Raw genomic sequence first — 14,436 nt, 5'->3', positions numbered from 1 at the left:
CGCCAGGGCTTTGCGAGGATAGGGCAGCGATGAAAACGCGCACCTGCTTTAGAGGCATTACGGTAGCGCAGCAAACTGTCCCCCCGCAACACACACACACACTCCACACTCGTGTACACACACAGCCCCAGTGATTCAACCCTGATTTCCAGCGAACGAGCGAGCAACAGACGGGATGCCAAAAAGTGAGGACCGGTGGAGAGGTTATTCGCGCTGAATAAGCCTCTTGAAGAGATAGCGGGGGGAAAGGAGACGCAAGAAAACAAGACGAGAAGCTGCGCTCTTTCTCCGCGGCAACTTGCGCACAGTGCCAGAGTTTTAGCGGCAGTATTGTTCTGACTTCACTCCAGAGGGGCCACTCCGAGGAGAGAGGACGCACACAAAAGGGAAAAAGGAAAGGACTAACGAGCACGCTTTGTCGTTTAAAGTAATGGTCCTGCGGTTTTAGGTCCTAGATTTCTCTGTCTCTCTCTCTCCTCTCTGTTTCTTTCCATTTTTATTTTTTTATTTTTTTTTTTATTTTTTCGTGCCGTCGGTTTGTGTCCCCTTTTGTCGCCGAGAGAGAGAGTGGACGCGCCGGGGGCTCGAGGAGCAGAAGCGGGGCTGTCCACATGGTCCAACCACTGGCGTGAAAGTTGACTTCTTCAGAAAACAAGAGAACAGGTTGATGCATTATCTACACTTTCCTTTTCCCCCACTAGTTTTTTTTTTTAATCCCCCTCACTCTTTCCTCGCTCTGTGCTTCCATTGAAACTCTCTGACACACACATTAGTCCACCAAAAACATCGAACTTCAACTTTTCATCGCACATTGTTTGTCAAACTCCTCCAAGTCAGCCTAATAATATAATCGGGTATTATAGAGCATTACAGCCTGCGGCGGGGCACACACGGAGTTTCCCCCCTCCAGACTTCCCTCCGTCCATGTTTCATTGCAACTTTGACTCATTTCACCGGAGTGTTGAACGCTAAACTTATCAGCCACGTTTTAAAATCCTCTTTGAAGAAACTTGTTCTCATCTTTTCCACAATAGAAAGAGAATCGACGGCGGAATAAGTTTCCCTCGCCCTCCTCGCCACTTTCACACGTGTTTGCGCACAGAGGCGAACCGTGGTGTATTACCACTGTTATTTAAATGGGATATCGCAATTTATTTGAGCTCTTCTAATTTGCCAAAGCGCAGTTTAGCGGAGCGAGAGGACCAGTGCTTAAGAGGAAAAAGTGTCATTGTCCGAAAGTCTGCGCTCAGGAGACAGCCAAAAGTTTTTATCTCACCAACGAACGGAGGCAACAAAACCCCCACTTTGCTCTCTGTTAATAACTCTCGTTAAGGGATTTGATAATAAACACGGACGAAGGTTATGTGGTGATAATTTTACACACCCGTGTGAGAAGCGTTTGAATGCTTTGTCATCGCTTTCGAACTGTTTGACTCTCAGCGGCGAAACATTTCAAAGTCTTTTAAAAATCTCAGGTTCTCTTTGTTTTCTACAATTAAACAATAACGTTTGAAATTATATATAAAAAAGGTATTACACCCCTCAGTGGAGATAATAGACCCCTTGTGTTAAGAAAGGGGGGGAAATGCTTTCTTGTGGACGTGGTCAATAGATCAGGGGGACAATACTTTCTTTTCAAACGATTTTGACTTTTGAAATTGGAACCGCGTTGTGTGACCCTCGCCGTCACTTTCTGCGTGTATTTCCCCTCAAATCTGACCAGATTAAATAAATAACCACATGCAGCTCGAGGGTCTTGACGCCAGGACGTGGAGGGAAGTTTGTTCACGCGGAGTAAAAGTTTAATTCCAGTTTCACGGGAGAATATTAAACACGGATGTAACCTGTAAGCTGGTGACCAGTGATAATAAGTGCGTTGCAACACTTGATGCGTCTCAATCAGTTTAAAACAAATAATTCACAAGTTGGACCAACCGCTGAAACGCACACGTGATGCACTTTTGATGGCAAAAAATATAAAATACTTGATCACATTTAGAGCTGACTTTGACATTATTATAATTTTAGAAATTGAGGGGGTTGAAGTCTGTAGCAGAACCTCTGCATGACCCATGTTTTCCTTTCTTTCTGCAGTCACAAACCGCCTGAAAGTAGGCCTGCACCACAAAGGAAAATACTCCTTTCTTCCTAGAGAAAAAGGAAAAAAAAGCCAACTTATTACCGGGACTATAATTTTTAGAACATCACATTGTAATGAGCTAAACGGTTTTCAAACTGCCTTTAATTTGCGTGACTGCAAAATGTGTAACACCAACTTAAGAGTCGTTGGGAACTGAGTTGCTGTTGTTCTTTTTCTTTTTGTGCCCCCCCCACCTCCTCCTCTCCTAAAATAAATATCAGACATCAGCCAGGGCATGTCAGATGGACTTCAGGTCCCGCATGATGGAAAGCTGCAGAGAAAAAAAAAAAAAAAAAAAGAGGGAGAGATGAAATGACAATTAATTGCTGTTAGTTGTCTGTCATTGAGAGAAAAGCATACAGGCCGTGTGGGTGCACACTCTGACACGGGCATTATTGCCCCGTGATTGATGGGCGCCGGGGCATTTGGCATAATTAATTTTATTTACTGTGTCCTCTCTCTGCTGTTGTGTCCCCCCCCCTCCCCTCCTCCTCCTCTCTCTCCCCCTCCATCCTCTGTGGTGGCATTTCCGCGACGCGATGACACACTTTTAATTGCTCTTTAATAGAAGATCCAGCGGGAATGAAAAAGCTCTTCATCACGTTTTATGACCTTGTCACGTTTCTGGTGTCAGACAGGAAAGCAGGTATTTTGTGGTGGCTCGGAGCCCCTGGTGTGAAGTGTATGCAGAATTAAAACGCACTCAAAAAAAAAAAAAAAAAAAAGTTTATTTCACCAAGATGAATTGCACATTAAAGCTGCAGCCTTCATAAAAAGCTGCACAGCACATGAATGCTTTTTAATGTACAGTGTAGTGTTCACACAGCCTCATGTTTATTTAAATCAGCAAAATTAGATGAGAATTTAAGATGGTGAATTTGCTCATTTTAGTCAGAATATCTGGACCATTGTATTGGAGTTAAAATAATTCACACAGTCATGTGCTGCCAGTAATCCTCAGTGCATCAGGGATAATTCTTTCCTGTACACTCGTCTAACATGCTACATTTGCTGAAATGATTTCTTAGAAATATTGATGGGGGAAATTCAGAAATTCACCCAGATCTGACTCCCTTTTGAAAAAAATGAAGATTTTTGTTGCTTTCAGCTGCCTAATTTCTCTTAAGCACAGCAGCTGGGGTGTCTCAGTTAAGAGAATGATGTTTCAAGTTGTAGTTACAATTTCCAACTAAATATAAATCACTAAACAATTTAGTTATTTGTAATTTTTTTATTTAGAATTGCCTCAGTGATGATCACTTGCAAACCTCAAAAAAAAAAAAAAAAGAAAGTACAGTGGAGGTCAGGGAGAGCAACGAGACACATCTGAGCTCTTTTTTTTAATTTCAATTTCCATTTAAATTGTGCAGCGTTTGCCAAGAGTGTAAACTCACTGTAAAGTTATCGGTTCTGTGTGGTGGCTTTGCTCGTTGATTGGCTATCACATCAGTGACAGGCTTTTCATGAAAATATAATAGGACACAAAGAACAAAAGAGTGTTTGAGAGGCAGAAGTAGTTATTTGGGTTTAAAAAAAAAAAAAAAAAGAGTACGTGTGCAGGAAGTCAGAGGTGTCAGAGACAGATTGACTCTCTCTGCTTTCTGTCGGCTATTGTGCATCCGTGTCTGTGTGTTTGCCTCAGCATTGCCACCTTTTTTCATCTGACTTGCCTCAACACTTTTCCGTCTTTGCTCCCTTTTTTTTTCTTCTCCTCTCCCCTCGACAGCTGTGTCTTTTCCATGTCCTGTTTTGTTTCATTGTTTGTAAGAGTTGCTCATCTACTGCTGATTTTTATCAATGTCAGACTCCACCAGACAATTGTCTCTGCTGTGCTTACTGACACAATACTTTATGATGATTTTCAGCTCGGTCCTGTGTGTGTGACTGTGTGCCGGTGTGTGACTCCAGCCTCGTATGAGACCGTCTAGAGACGGCAATAATGGCTTTGAATCTCATGCGCTTTTAAAACCCCTTCAGCGGGATTAAAAGCCACCAATATGATTGTGTTAGTCCATAAACTCACTCAGAGAGTCCTTACCTGCAGCAAGAGCGCGTGTGAATGTATGTGTGGAAAAGTGTATATATCTGAGTGCTGTAGTGTGTGTGTACAGGAGTGCTTTTTTCTCAATTCACCTGTCCTGCTTGAGTGAAAATGGACAGTATTTTGAAGTTTTAAATGTCCTGTGCGTCGGTAGTGCTGATGGCTTGCCTGTCCGTCTCTCCATCTCTTTTCATTAAAACCCTCCTGCTATCACAAACCCACAAGTCTGAGTGGGCTTTTGGCTCCAAAGTGATGTTGAAGAGCACCCGTATACGACTCTGCTATACATGTAGGGTTTGACCTGTGATAGATACTCACAGGTTTACTTCTATTACAGCGCTTAGTGCATTACCTGCTTAAAAGCTGAAATGGTTAAATTTTCAATATCCTTTAGATGGGAGGGTTTGAGAAAAGCAAAAAATATCACTGTGCAGGGAGCGAAAGCATGTTTTTAAAGGGTATTATTTCAAGTGTTGGTCCTGAAGCTGCCGTTATCGTAGGGTGTGAGCTTTTGAGCTGAAAGTGTTTTGGGCTTTTAAATGTGGAAACACTGTAGGATAAGATATTCTGCAGGTTGTAAAAACTGTGTAAGTATGTGTTAAAAAGAAACTTATTTTAGTTGCGTGCATCACTGATTTTTATGGAATAGAAATGTTGCTTTTTTTTAGTGATATAAAAAGATGGAAAGTGAAAACCTACACATCACCATATTTATTCACTGAATACCATTATCATAGCAATTATGGCCAGTTACCTCTTTAAAAATATGTTAATGAAATATAATTGACAAATTAATTGATTGAATGGTGGTGTTACTCTTCATGGGCAGCCAGCAAGTGGGGGAACGTTCTGGTTGTGTATTGAAGTGATTGACTGCACAGTGAAACTGCCGCCACATTGCTTTAGACTGAGGCCTGATTATACATGTGGTTCTAATTGAACCTGTTATTTAGGAGAGGTTGAGGGCTGAATACGTGTGTGTGTGTGTGTGTCTGTCTGTCTGTCTGTGCATATAGTAAATCCCACACATTTTTCAAAGATGAGATGGGTTTTTATGGTGGGTCAGAAGGCGGTGTTGTACAGGAAAGTTGCAGGACAGCAGGGAAAGAAAGCGCGAAGATGCCTTTGGCGGTCTTTAGCAAGTTGACCACCTGTGTGAGAAAGAGAGAGAGAGAGCAGTCGTTGTCTTTTGTTGCCTTTTCTTTTGCCTTTTGTGTCTCATGAAAGAGCTGTCATTGCATGTGCGGTGACAGCAGCCCTGCTCACAGTCCCAACTAAATTCTCCAAAATTTACGCACTTCTCTCGCTGTGATTGATAAGGTAATCGTTTAGCCTGACACAGTGGTTTAGCCTGTGGTCATTAACATGTCCGTGCGTTTCAGATGAGTTTTTCTATGTGCGTGTGCTGGGTGGCTGGGAGGCAGGCCGGCTCAGAGATGTTACTCCAGCTCCACAGAGCACCAGCCCATTAACAGCTGATGGATGTGGGAAGGAGTGACCCAACAGCTCAGAGCGGAAGAGACTGTTTCCTATGGGCAGGGGTGGAAGGGGGGTGTGAGGGAGGGCGAGAGGGACAGAGAGAGATAGAACATATGAGTGAAAGGCTTGTAGGAACGAGGGAAACGGCAGTGCGAGGGGTTTTAGGCGTGGGTCATTATAGCTGAGGAAGCATTAGATCAGCCTCTCCAGAGTGCGCTTGGCACCTGAGGCTGGAGCTGAAGGAGAGGGTTGTGGCTGCAGAGTCTGGGGGAAGGAGAGCAGATCGTGAAGTAAGGCAGTTGGAGCCATTGAGTCTGATCTCACAGACGGACAGAAAGAAAGAGTCTCGCGTGATCATTGGGTCAGTGGCACAGCCAGGTAGAGCACATGGCGCACGAGATGGTCAGTGGAAGCAGAAAATACCAGAGCGGCGTTGTGTGTCGAAACAGAGAGAACGCCTGTTGTGTTCAAGCAGAGCGTCTCCATGAAAAAGCTCTCATCGCTCGTTGTGTCCCCTGCTAACTCTGCATCGCTTCTGACAGCTGTATTTGTGCTATGGATTTTCCTTCACTCTGTCCTGTCTCCTTTCCCTTTTCCCCTGCCTCCCTCTCTCAGTAGTCGGCTCCCCTCCTCTCCATCGCCTCCACCCTATGACCTTTTGTAAGCACTTCATCAGAGAGCCGTTGGTGTTTTCTAAAGCGCTGCGACAAACTGACAGGGCAGCCGTCAATCGAGCGGGGGAACCGAGGGAGCAGATCAGTGGAAAGCTTCGCTCAGAACAACAATGTGACTAAACTTTCTGCAGCTCTGCTTTAATGTGTATTGAAAGGATGGCTGTGAAGGGTAGGTGACAGCTGTGAAGCGCAGACCTCAGAATGTTATGGATACACACACACACACACACAGACCCGCGCGCACATTTTGCACATTTCATAAACCATCTGACTGTAGAGAGGCGTTACACAGCTCTTGAGTGCTCGTCTGTCCGTTGTGCTACGGCGGTAAAATCCGCCGAGCGCGTGAGTGAACGCTTCGATAAAATGCTGAGACTCACAGAAGATGAGGGGTGTACAGGGATTCACATCCAGGTCCATAAACTCAACTACCACCTGACTGAACTCAAATCAGCTTTAATTCTCATTCCCTCACCAGTTCCTGATATAAACCTTGGTGAAAAATAATACCTTAAATTTAGATTTCTCAGCTCATTAGTTTGCTCCTTTTATTTTTAGTTCATTCGTGATCATTCAGGTCATTTATCATATCTACCATTAACCTGATTTATTTTAGCAGTTTTCAGTTTTTGATTTGATTCAGAATATTTGAACTGCTTCAACCAGGATGACTTTACATTAACATATGATGATAGGAAATTAGCAATGCAATATATCCTCTCGTCCTCTGTTCCTTACCGTCCTGGATTGGGGAGGTAATAACCATTTAAATGCATCTCATTATGTTTTCTAATCCGCAAAGTATCGGGATGTTGGCTAACACAGGCGAAAGTGGGGCTGGAGCGTTGGTGTGCACTGCTCTTTTATGGTATTAGTATTTATGGTATTAGTTCCGGGGGACATGGGATGCCTACTTAAGCTATTAGCATGTGAGGCGCTGTGGGATGATCCATCCCCTGACAGGACGGGCTGTTAACCAGTGTTAAACCAAATCACAATAGGCTGCCTGGGTTGACGGATTGACAGAGCTCGCTCTCACCACTTGCCTGGGCCGCCCTTCCTTCCTCCTCCGCTACATGTAACCTCACATGAGGATTTGTTAATGCTAGAGTGGAAAAGGGCTTGGGAATTTAGTCTATCCAAAAGTTCTGGAAGAAATACTCGGAGATCATTCTTAGAGTTAATATGATAAATATGATTCAGTGCTCTCTGTCTGTCATTCTCAACTTCTGTCCTCCTACTCTTTTGTCTTCTTCATCTTCCTTTTGCGGTGGCTCTCAAGGTGAAGAGACTGTGGAGGCTTTGCCCAGTGGGGTGCAGACACTATGGCTTCTATAGTGCCCTTTCAGAGAGGGGAGGGGAGGCGAGGCGAGGGGAGGGGGGGAGGCAGGATGGGAAGATGGTGACTGCCACTATCGGGAGTCTTGGAGATCGCTCACAGACGAGAGGGATGCTGTTCTGCATGTGTGTACACTTATTGCGTGGGCGTGTGCATGTGCTGCTACAATTAACTGTCAATCAACGGGTGACCCTCCACCTCTCTCCTCCTCGGACAGAATTCCTCAGGTTTTAGGTTTTGTTTTTCAGACGGCTGTTGGAGGAGAAGAAAAGCAAACAGGTCGTCAGTTTCCCAACTTGTGTGTGTTTTTTAGACGTTTCATTGTCCTGGAGAAAACCTGCTTTATTATTACAGATCTGCATCAGAGACTGATTTTTAGAAAAACTTTCCCAGACAGAGCGATAGAGAGCTGTGGCTGTTTTTTTTTTTTTTTTTCTGTGGCTGCTCGCTGGGCATTGAAACTCTGTTGGTGTGTATGTGCATACACATGCACGCCTGTGTGTGGTGGGCATTGTTGACCAAGAGACATCTGCCACTAGATTATACCCAGCTGTTATCTGAATAATTGTGTAATCCCCCCTCCCTCACTCCATCCCTCTTTCACTCCCTCCTTCCTTCCCTCACTCCCTCCTCCTCCTCTGCTCCTTTCTTGCCCCCACATCCCCTCTTCCTCAGACTGATGAGACGGAGAGTGATGAGTATCTTTTTCTGGGTGGCACTTTGGGCTTTTTCAGGAGTGTTTATGAGTGTGTGAGCCTGCGTGTGTGTGAATGTGTGTCCCTGCAGTCCCTGGTCATCGGTCGTTGTCTGACATTTGTAGAAGGATTTTAGTCCCCCCCCCCCCCCCCCAACCTCACACACACACACACACACACACACAACACACACTCACCCCCCCCTCCCTGTGGCTCTCGGGGAAATAAAAGTAGCCTAATCCTGCCAGATCAAGATTGCTGTCCACCACAGCTTTACCAGCCTGTGAATTAGAGCCAGCTCTCATGTTCCTGAGGAGAGAGAAGGCGAAGTGTGTATGTGTGTGTGTTTGCGTTGTGGGCTGTTGGCCTTTGAAGCAGCGATAGCTGTTTGCCGGCAGAATGTTGGTCAGGGGCCGAGAGGAAAGGAAAAGCAGAGAGCGCTGAAAAACAAGAAAAGAGCAGTTAAAAAGTAGGAAAAGTAATGCTTGTCTTGAACAGAAAGGTTTAGTCTTTGATTCTAGTGTTTAGATTCTTGGCTAAGTGTTCAAGCCAAGGTAATTTTCAAACTATTCGAACTGGCTGCATATGATACTGTTCAAATATATTTACTGCTATCAGATTTCATGTTAATTAAAGAAAAAGTTTTCTAATTGTTTTTTTTTTTTTTTTTACATGTGCCATAGTTTTTCATTTTTCAACTTCAATACATCAATTTAAGTTTTAAAATAAAAAAAAATATGCCATTAGTTTTTCTTTCAACAATTAATTAAAACAATTTTTTCCTGGATTAAAAGAGGAAAACATCATTCAAATACACTGCTGTCACATGCTCATTTCCCTCTGTATCTACAAAGGCACAACACAATGTTTAAACCCGGACATTTTCCCTCCTTCCACAGACAATTTCGGTTGACTTACGACACATACATAAATTCAAAAAGGAAATTTTATCAGACCTTTTTTTAAAAAAAATGTTTTAATATATCGGGAAAGATGTTTGTGTGTCACTCATAAGACTGCACACACACACACACACACACACACAGCATGCGTGCCTGCAGTTGCCAGGGCTGCCTTCACTTCTGGTCCGTGGTTGGTCGGAAAGTGTTCTTTTCCCTGTCGGAGCTCTGATAGTCACTCACTGTGAAGGACTCAACACTCTCTGTCTCTCTTTTCTCCTGCCTCTTACTCTGGTGCACTTTCTCCTGTCCATCCATTCTTTCCCCCGTCTGTGCTCTCCCTCTCTCCCTCTCTCCTCCTCTCCTCCACTCCCTGTCATGCCTGTTGTCTCTAATTATCGCGGCTCTGTGTTCCCTCAGCCTCTTCATTACATCCAAGCTGTCATCACAGTTTACCTCCAACATTTGCTACCTCTCCTCAGGCTTCTTTTCAATACGAATCATTTATTCTATATGACTGAGATGACAAGACTCAATACAAATTCATCAATTGATACAAATAATCAATAGCCCTCTTGACAGTCTGCTATTTTTAGATGCTTTTATGTTTTTATGTGAGTGTGTTAAAATGACTAAAAATACCTTTTCCCTTTTTTTTTAACAACAAATTGGAAACAATTCATAAATAAATAAATTTTTTCCTCTTTTATCCTATTTGTCAGATGTTTTGCCTGTTTTGAATGTGAGCAAATGTCATGTAAGAGAGGCAGGGAACGATTACATTCACTCATATTCTTAATAATTCTCATCTGTAAACTTTTATACTTTCAAAGATCAAAGACTAAGGGCATTTGTTATCAGGCTGAAAGGTGGCCATTGGGTTGTAGGATTAGCAGACACCACAATGCCCGTTTGCCCAGTGAAGGTCAGTGCTGCCGTATGCAACCTGTAGCCCTAATCGGCAACTTCTGCTGCTGCAGGTTCCCATTGTCTAAAGGTCAGTCAGGAACAGTGCATTAGCCTCGGAAAGTAGTGAGCATAAACGAGGGAGGGGACTGAGGGAGGAACGAAGGACTAAAGTACAAAAAAAGAGGACAGGAGGGAGGGTGAGTGGCAATGAAACCCTGGCATGCTTCGTACTGTCAGGCAGGCGTACGGCTTCTGGGGGCTTTGTGAAAAGTTTGCCTGCAAAACTTTGCTGAAGGCTGGGTTTGGTTTGAGCGGCTCCCCCAGGGGTGCGCTCAGAGAGTGGGTGGAGGGATGGGTGGAGGGGGGGAGAAGCAGGAGGAGGTCGGAAGGGAAGTGAGAAAGCAAAGGAGAAGAGAAGAGGGGAGTAGAGCATTGAGAGCAGGCATGCCGTCACAGTCGTCCGTTGTTGCGGCGCGCAGGCCCTTAGTCGCTGATCTAAGAAACACAACTCCTGGCTCACGCCCCCTCCTTATCCCTCCCATTCTCTTCTTTGCCCTTTTTCTCTCTCCTCTCTTTCTCTCCATCCTCCTCCTTGCTGTCTTCCCTTTCTGTCTATCTCTCTCTTTGCTTTCGACAGCTCTGCGCAGTGGTTTGGGCGCTTGTTATTAACACACAGTCCGCATTAGTGGAACAGCGGCAGAGCCTATTTGCTGGTAATGAGGATAGGGGCCCTGTGCTGTATAGTAACTTGTTTGACCTCCAGTGGTGGGGTCAAGTTCATCCTGAGGAGGTGTAATTCTCTCCCTCCTCAGCCCAAACACATGACTGCACCCTGGGGGGAGGGTGTCGGGGGAGGAGGAGCGGACCGAGGTGGCCTTCTTCATCCCAAATTTGAATCTCTCATCCCCTTCTCTGCTCTCTCCTTCCTCTCCCTCGTCCCCTCTCTTCCCACAGGGTTAATAGAAGGGGAAATTGATAGTTCTGTGCGGTAATTGTGGCTTTGAGAATTCCTTGTCTCCCACGGAGAAAGATGAGGGCAGCTGTACCAAAGACAGAATGACGTGCTGTAAGAGAAAACGAGAGAGAGAGGAATATGGGGGAGGGCAGATGGAAGAGCAAATAGAAAAGCCCCCACACCTCTGCCGCCGCTAACCCCCCCCCGGTTGGGGGTTTGATTGGTTTATGAGGGAGAGTGTTGATTGGCTGATGACGAGCTGAGATTTCTGCGTAACTTTACTAGCCGGGCTCTAATAATCATTCAATTCATTATCCAATCAGAGAGACTCACCATACTGCTCTCTATCCACACCGATTCTTCTTTTAATTCTCCTTTTCAACCCCCTCCCTCCCTCTCCAATCCTCCCATACCTCCCTGAGGAGTCGGGGATGGACAGATGAGTGGAGCGCACTGTATCTGTTCGGTTCTGCTCTGCTGCTCGCTGAAGTAGAGAGAGACAAACTTATATTCCACTGATGCCAGTGCTGAATGGACTCTCTGCCTCCCTCTCTCCTTCAAGAGGGGCTTTTCTTTCCCAGGGGCACAGCTTTATAATTAGTCTTCCTCCAGAAATAGAAAACTAGTTTTCTGAGGTGAAGTCACCCTCTGATGTGTAGTCTTTAAGGCTGCAAATTTGAATCGATACATTATACATAATTGATACGTATACTATTTTCATGCTTATTTCTTACAAAATAAAAATCTTTTGATTTTGCAGAAACTACAATTTAATTGCTAAGACAGAGCAGTTTTGTTTCTGCATGAATCGCACGTCTTGTTTTAGCTCCCAGCTTAGTTGTTTAGTCTCAGCTCAGGCCATCCCAAGGCTCTCACCCAGGCTGTGTTGTCCTTATATTATTTCATTTTCTCCATTGTGTAGTAAAATTTCTCAGCGCATTCATTTCTCCCTTTGACTTTATCTCTGCCATTGGTTCTGTTTTTCTGCCCTGTTTTTCCCACCTCTTGCCCCCCCCCCCCCCCCCCCCTTCAGCTCCCCCTCACTTCCCTCTGCCTCTCCTCGCCGCTCTCCTTTTCTCTTCCCCTCCCCTCTCCTTTCGCTTTCTCTGTCCGTTAATGAGAATGTGTTAACGAGAAAGAAAGATCTATTGGGTATAGCACAATTTATCAGAAAGGCAGAGGTTTGGAAGAAAAAAAAAGGCGGCGGGCCCTTCAAAGAAGTCCTATTCTTGTGGTTGTGAATGTTTGATGAGACAGTGAAAAGTTCCCCCTCTAACGTCATGGTGTCTGAACAGAAGAGAACAGAACCGTTCTAATCATGCTGCACAGAAAAAATGACTTCCAACCCGATTTAATTAACTGATAAGAAACGGCTTCAAATTAATTTTTCAAGGATGTAAGATTTTGATTAAGAAACTCCTAAAAGAAATAGACGAATAATCAATTTTTTAATCAACTTACTCAAATGGTAACTGGTTAATATGATAATTCTAGCAATTAGGGCAAATATTGTTGAGCAGCAGTTTCTATGCATCCTGTTAAAGGAATTATAATATCTTTACATCTAATTATCATGGTTATTTAATTTTTTTGTATGGCTACCTCTCAATTTTACCATTCGTTTTTTCATCTGCCATTATAGGGATAATAAATTGAGAAGTTGGAAAGTGTAATAAGAGGAAACTTTTAAAGGGCCAACCTGAATGGGGCTTTTCACGCACCCTGATTGGATAGATATTTAGGAAAAGGGAAAGGGGGGTTGTTCAGAATGACATTATTTCGGCTGGTTTTACATGCAAAGCTGAGATGGATCTTTAGATGTATGATTCTTTTATTTCATCAGCAGATTAAAGTAGCTAATAGCTCCTGGCTTCTCGGCGCCTCTCCTCTCTTATTCATAAGCGGGTAGGCCCGGCCATGAATATGCTCACCATTTCTAATCCACAAAGTTTCAAATCGTCTATTCAGTTAGTGGAGAGAAAAAAAAAAACAGCTTTGATTGAAGGAAAGATTGGGCTGTTCACCTGCTAGTGGCCATAAAATGTGGATGTATGTATGTGCGTGTGTGTGTTTCCCTAATTGGACAGGTATTGTAGCGGAGGTGAAGAGGGGCCGGTTGAAGAGAGAGGGGGATGCAGAGAAAGAGCAGGCAGGGGTCCGGGGCTTTAGGAGAGCAGCAGAGAGACAGAGTTCCTTACTTCAAAGAAGGCTTACAGCCTGGACAAACGTTAACCCCGCTCACATACCACTGCAACACACACACACACTCCACATTCACATATAGTGCCTCTTTTGCCTCTCATGAGATGAATATCCATCCCCTCTCACACTCCTCTCTCTGTGTCTCTGCTGTATCCGCACGCTGAATATCAGTGGAGTCGTGCGTTCAGAGGGAAATATTGACAAAGCGTTTGGAGAGATGGAATGGTTCCTTTAATTACATGCTGCTCTTATGATGCATGGTGTTTCTGTCTGGCTGCGCTCGCGCACGCACACACGAGCGCATGTGCACGCTAATCAGCTGAATAGGTATTCCTAGCACAAACCCCTGTATTGAGCGTACATATTCAATTAGCAAAACGCATTAGCAAAACTTGGCATTTGTTGTTGTTTTTTTTCTCTCCTTGCTCAGAATTAATGGTTTTGATATGCTAATTAGCGGGTAATTTAATTTCAAAAGGCCTCAATTAACAGCAGCGTTGTGGACATGAGGAAGTTAAGCAGCGTAATCTAATTTGCATTAGTAACGAGCAGGGAGTAATTAGTCTCTAATTAGCCACTTCAGACAGCACTTGTGTTTACTTTCCTAATGAAGTGGAGGGGCTTTTTTTTTTTTTTTTTTTTTTTTACAGGGAAGACTGTGTGTGTGTTTGTGTGTGTGTCTGGTTGGCGGGGGGGGGGGGCAGCTGGCACCAGAGGGAGAATGGCATATGGCCTACAGTTTGGCTTCAGTTACACACATGGGCACCCCCCTCATACACACAAACACACACTCACACACAAACAAACACTGCCACACACATGAACACACACAGAGGTCAGACCCTGCTGTCTTATGTGATTGGGCACGCATTCACACTAGTTTTTAATCCATTGAAACATCTCTATGAGCTCACTTACACACGCCACCAGGGATTGATTGTGTGTTTGAGGTGTTTTATCTCGATAGTGTTTCCCCTGGTGTTATTTTTTTGTGTTGCAATAGCTTGTAATATTTTCATATTTCCTGTTTTGTATATCCAGGCACTTGCTGTAGGCTTTCCAAATGATATTTTTTGCATCGTGGAGAGTATAAACTGTTGTGT

At 44.2% G+C, this 14,436-nt stretch overlaps 1 protein-coding gene across 4 annotated transcripts in view; it reads left to right on the top strand.

Annotated features, from left to right (window-relative positions):
- Positions 1-14,436, top strand: part of foxp4 (forkhead box P4) — a 141,038-nt gene that overhangs the window by 47,413 nt on the left and 79,189 nt on the right. For 3 of the 4 annotated variants that reach the window (XM_070852114.1, XM_070852106.1, XM_070852089.1), the window contains exon 1: positions 161-663. The exons of the other annotated variant lie outside the window; for it this stretch is intronic. The gene's annotated coding sequence lies outside the window, so the exon portion shown is untranslated. Of the gene's footprint in view, positions 1-160; positions 664-14,436 lie in introns of those variants that run through there. 4 annotated transcript variants of the gene reach the window in all.

The sequence above is a fragment of the Pempheris klunzingeri genome, chromosome 2 (genome assembly GCF_042242105.1).
Source record: "Pempheris klunzingeri isolate RE-2024b chromosome 2, fPemKlu1.hap1, whole genome shotgun sequence".
In the NCBI taxonomy this organism is placed as follows: Eukaryota; Metazoa; Chordata; class Actinopteri; order Acropomatiformes; family Pempheridae; genus Pempheris; species Pempheris klunzingeri.
This window is presented reverse-complemented; position numbering and strand designations above follow the sequence as displayed.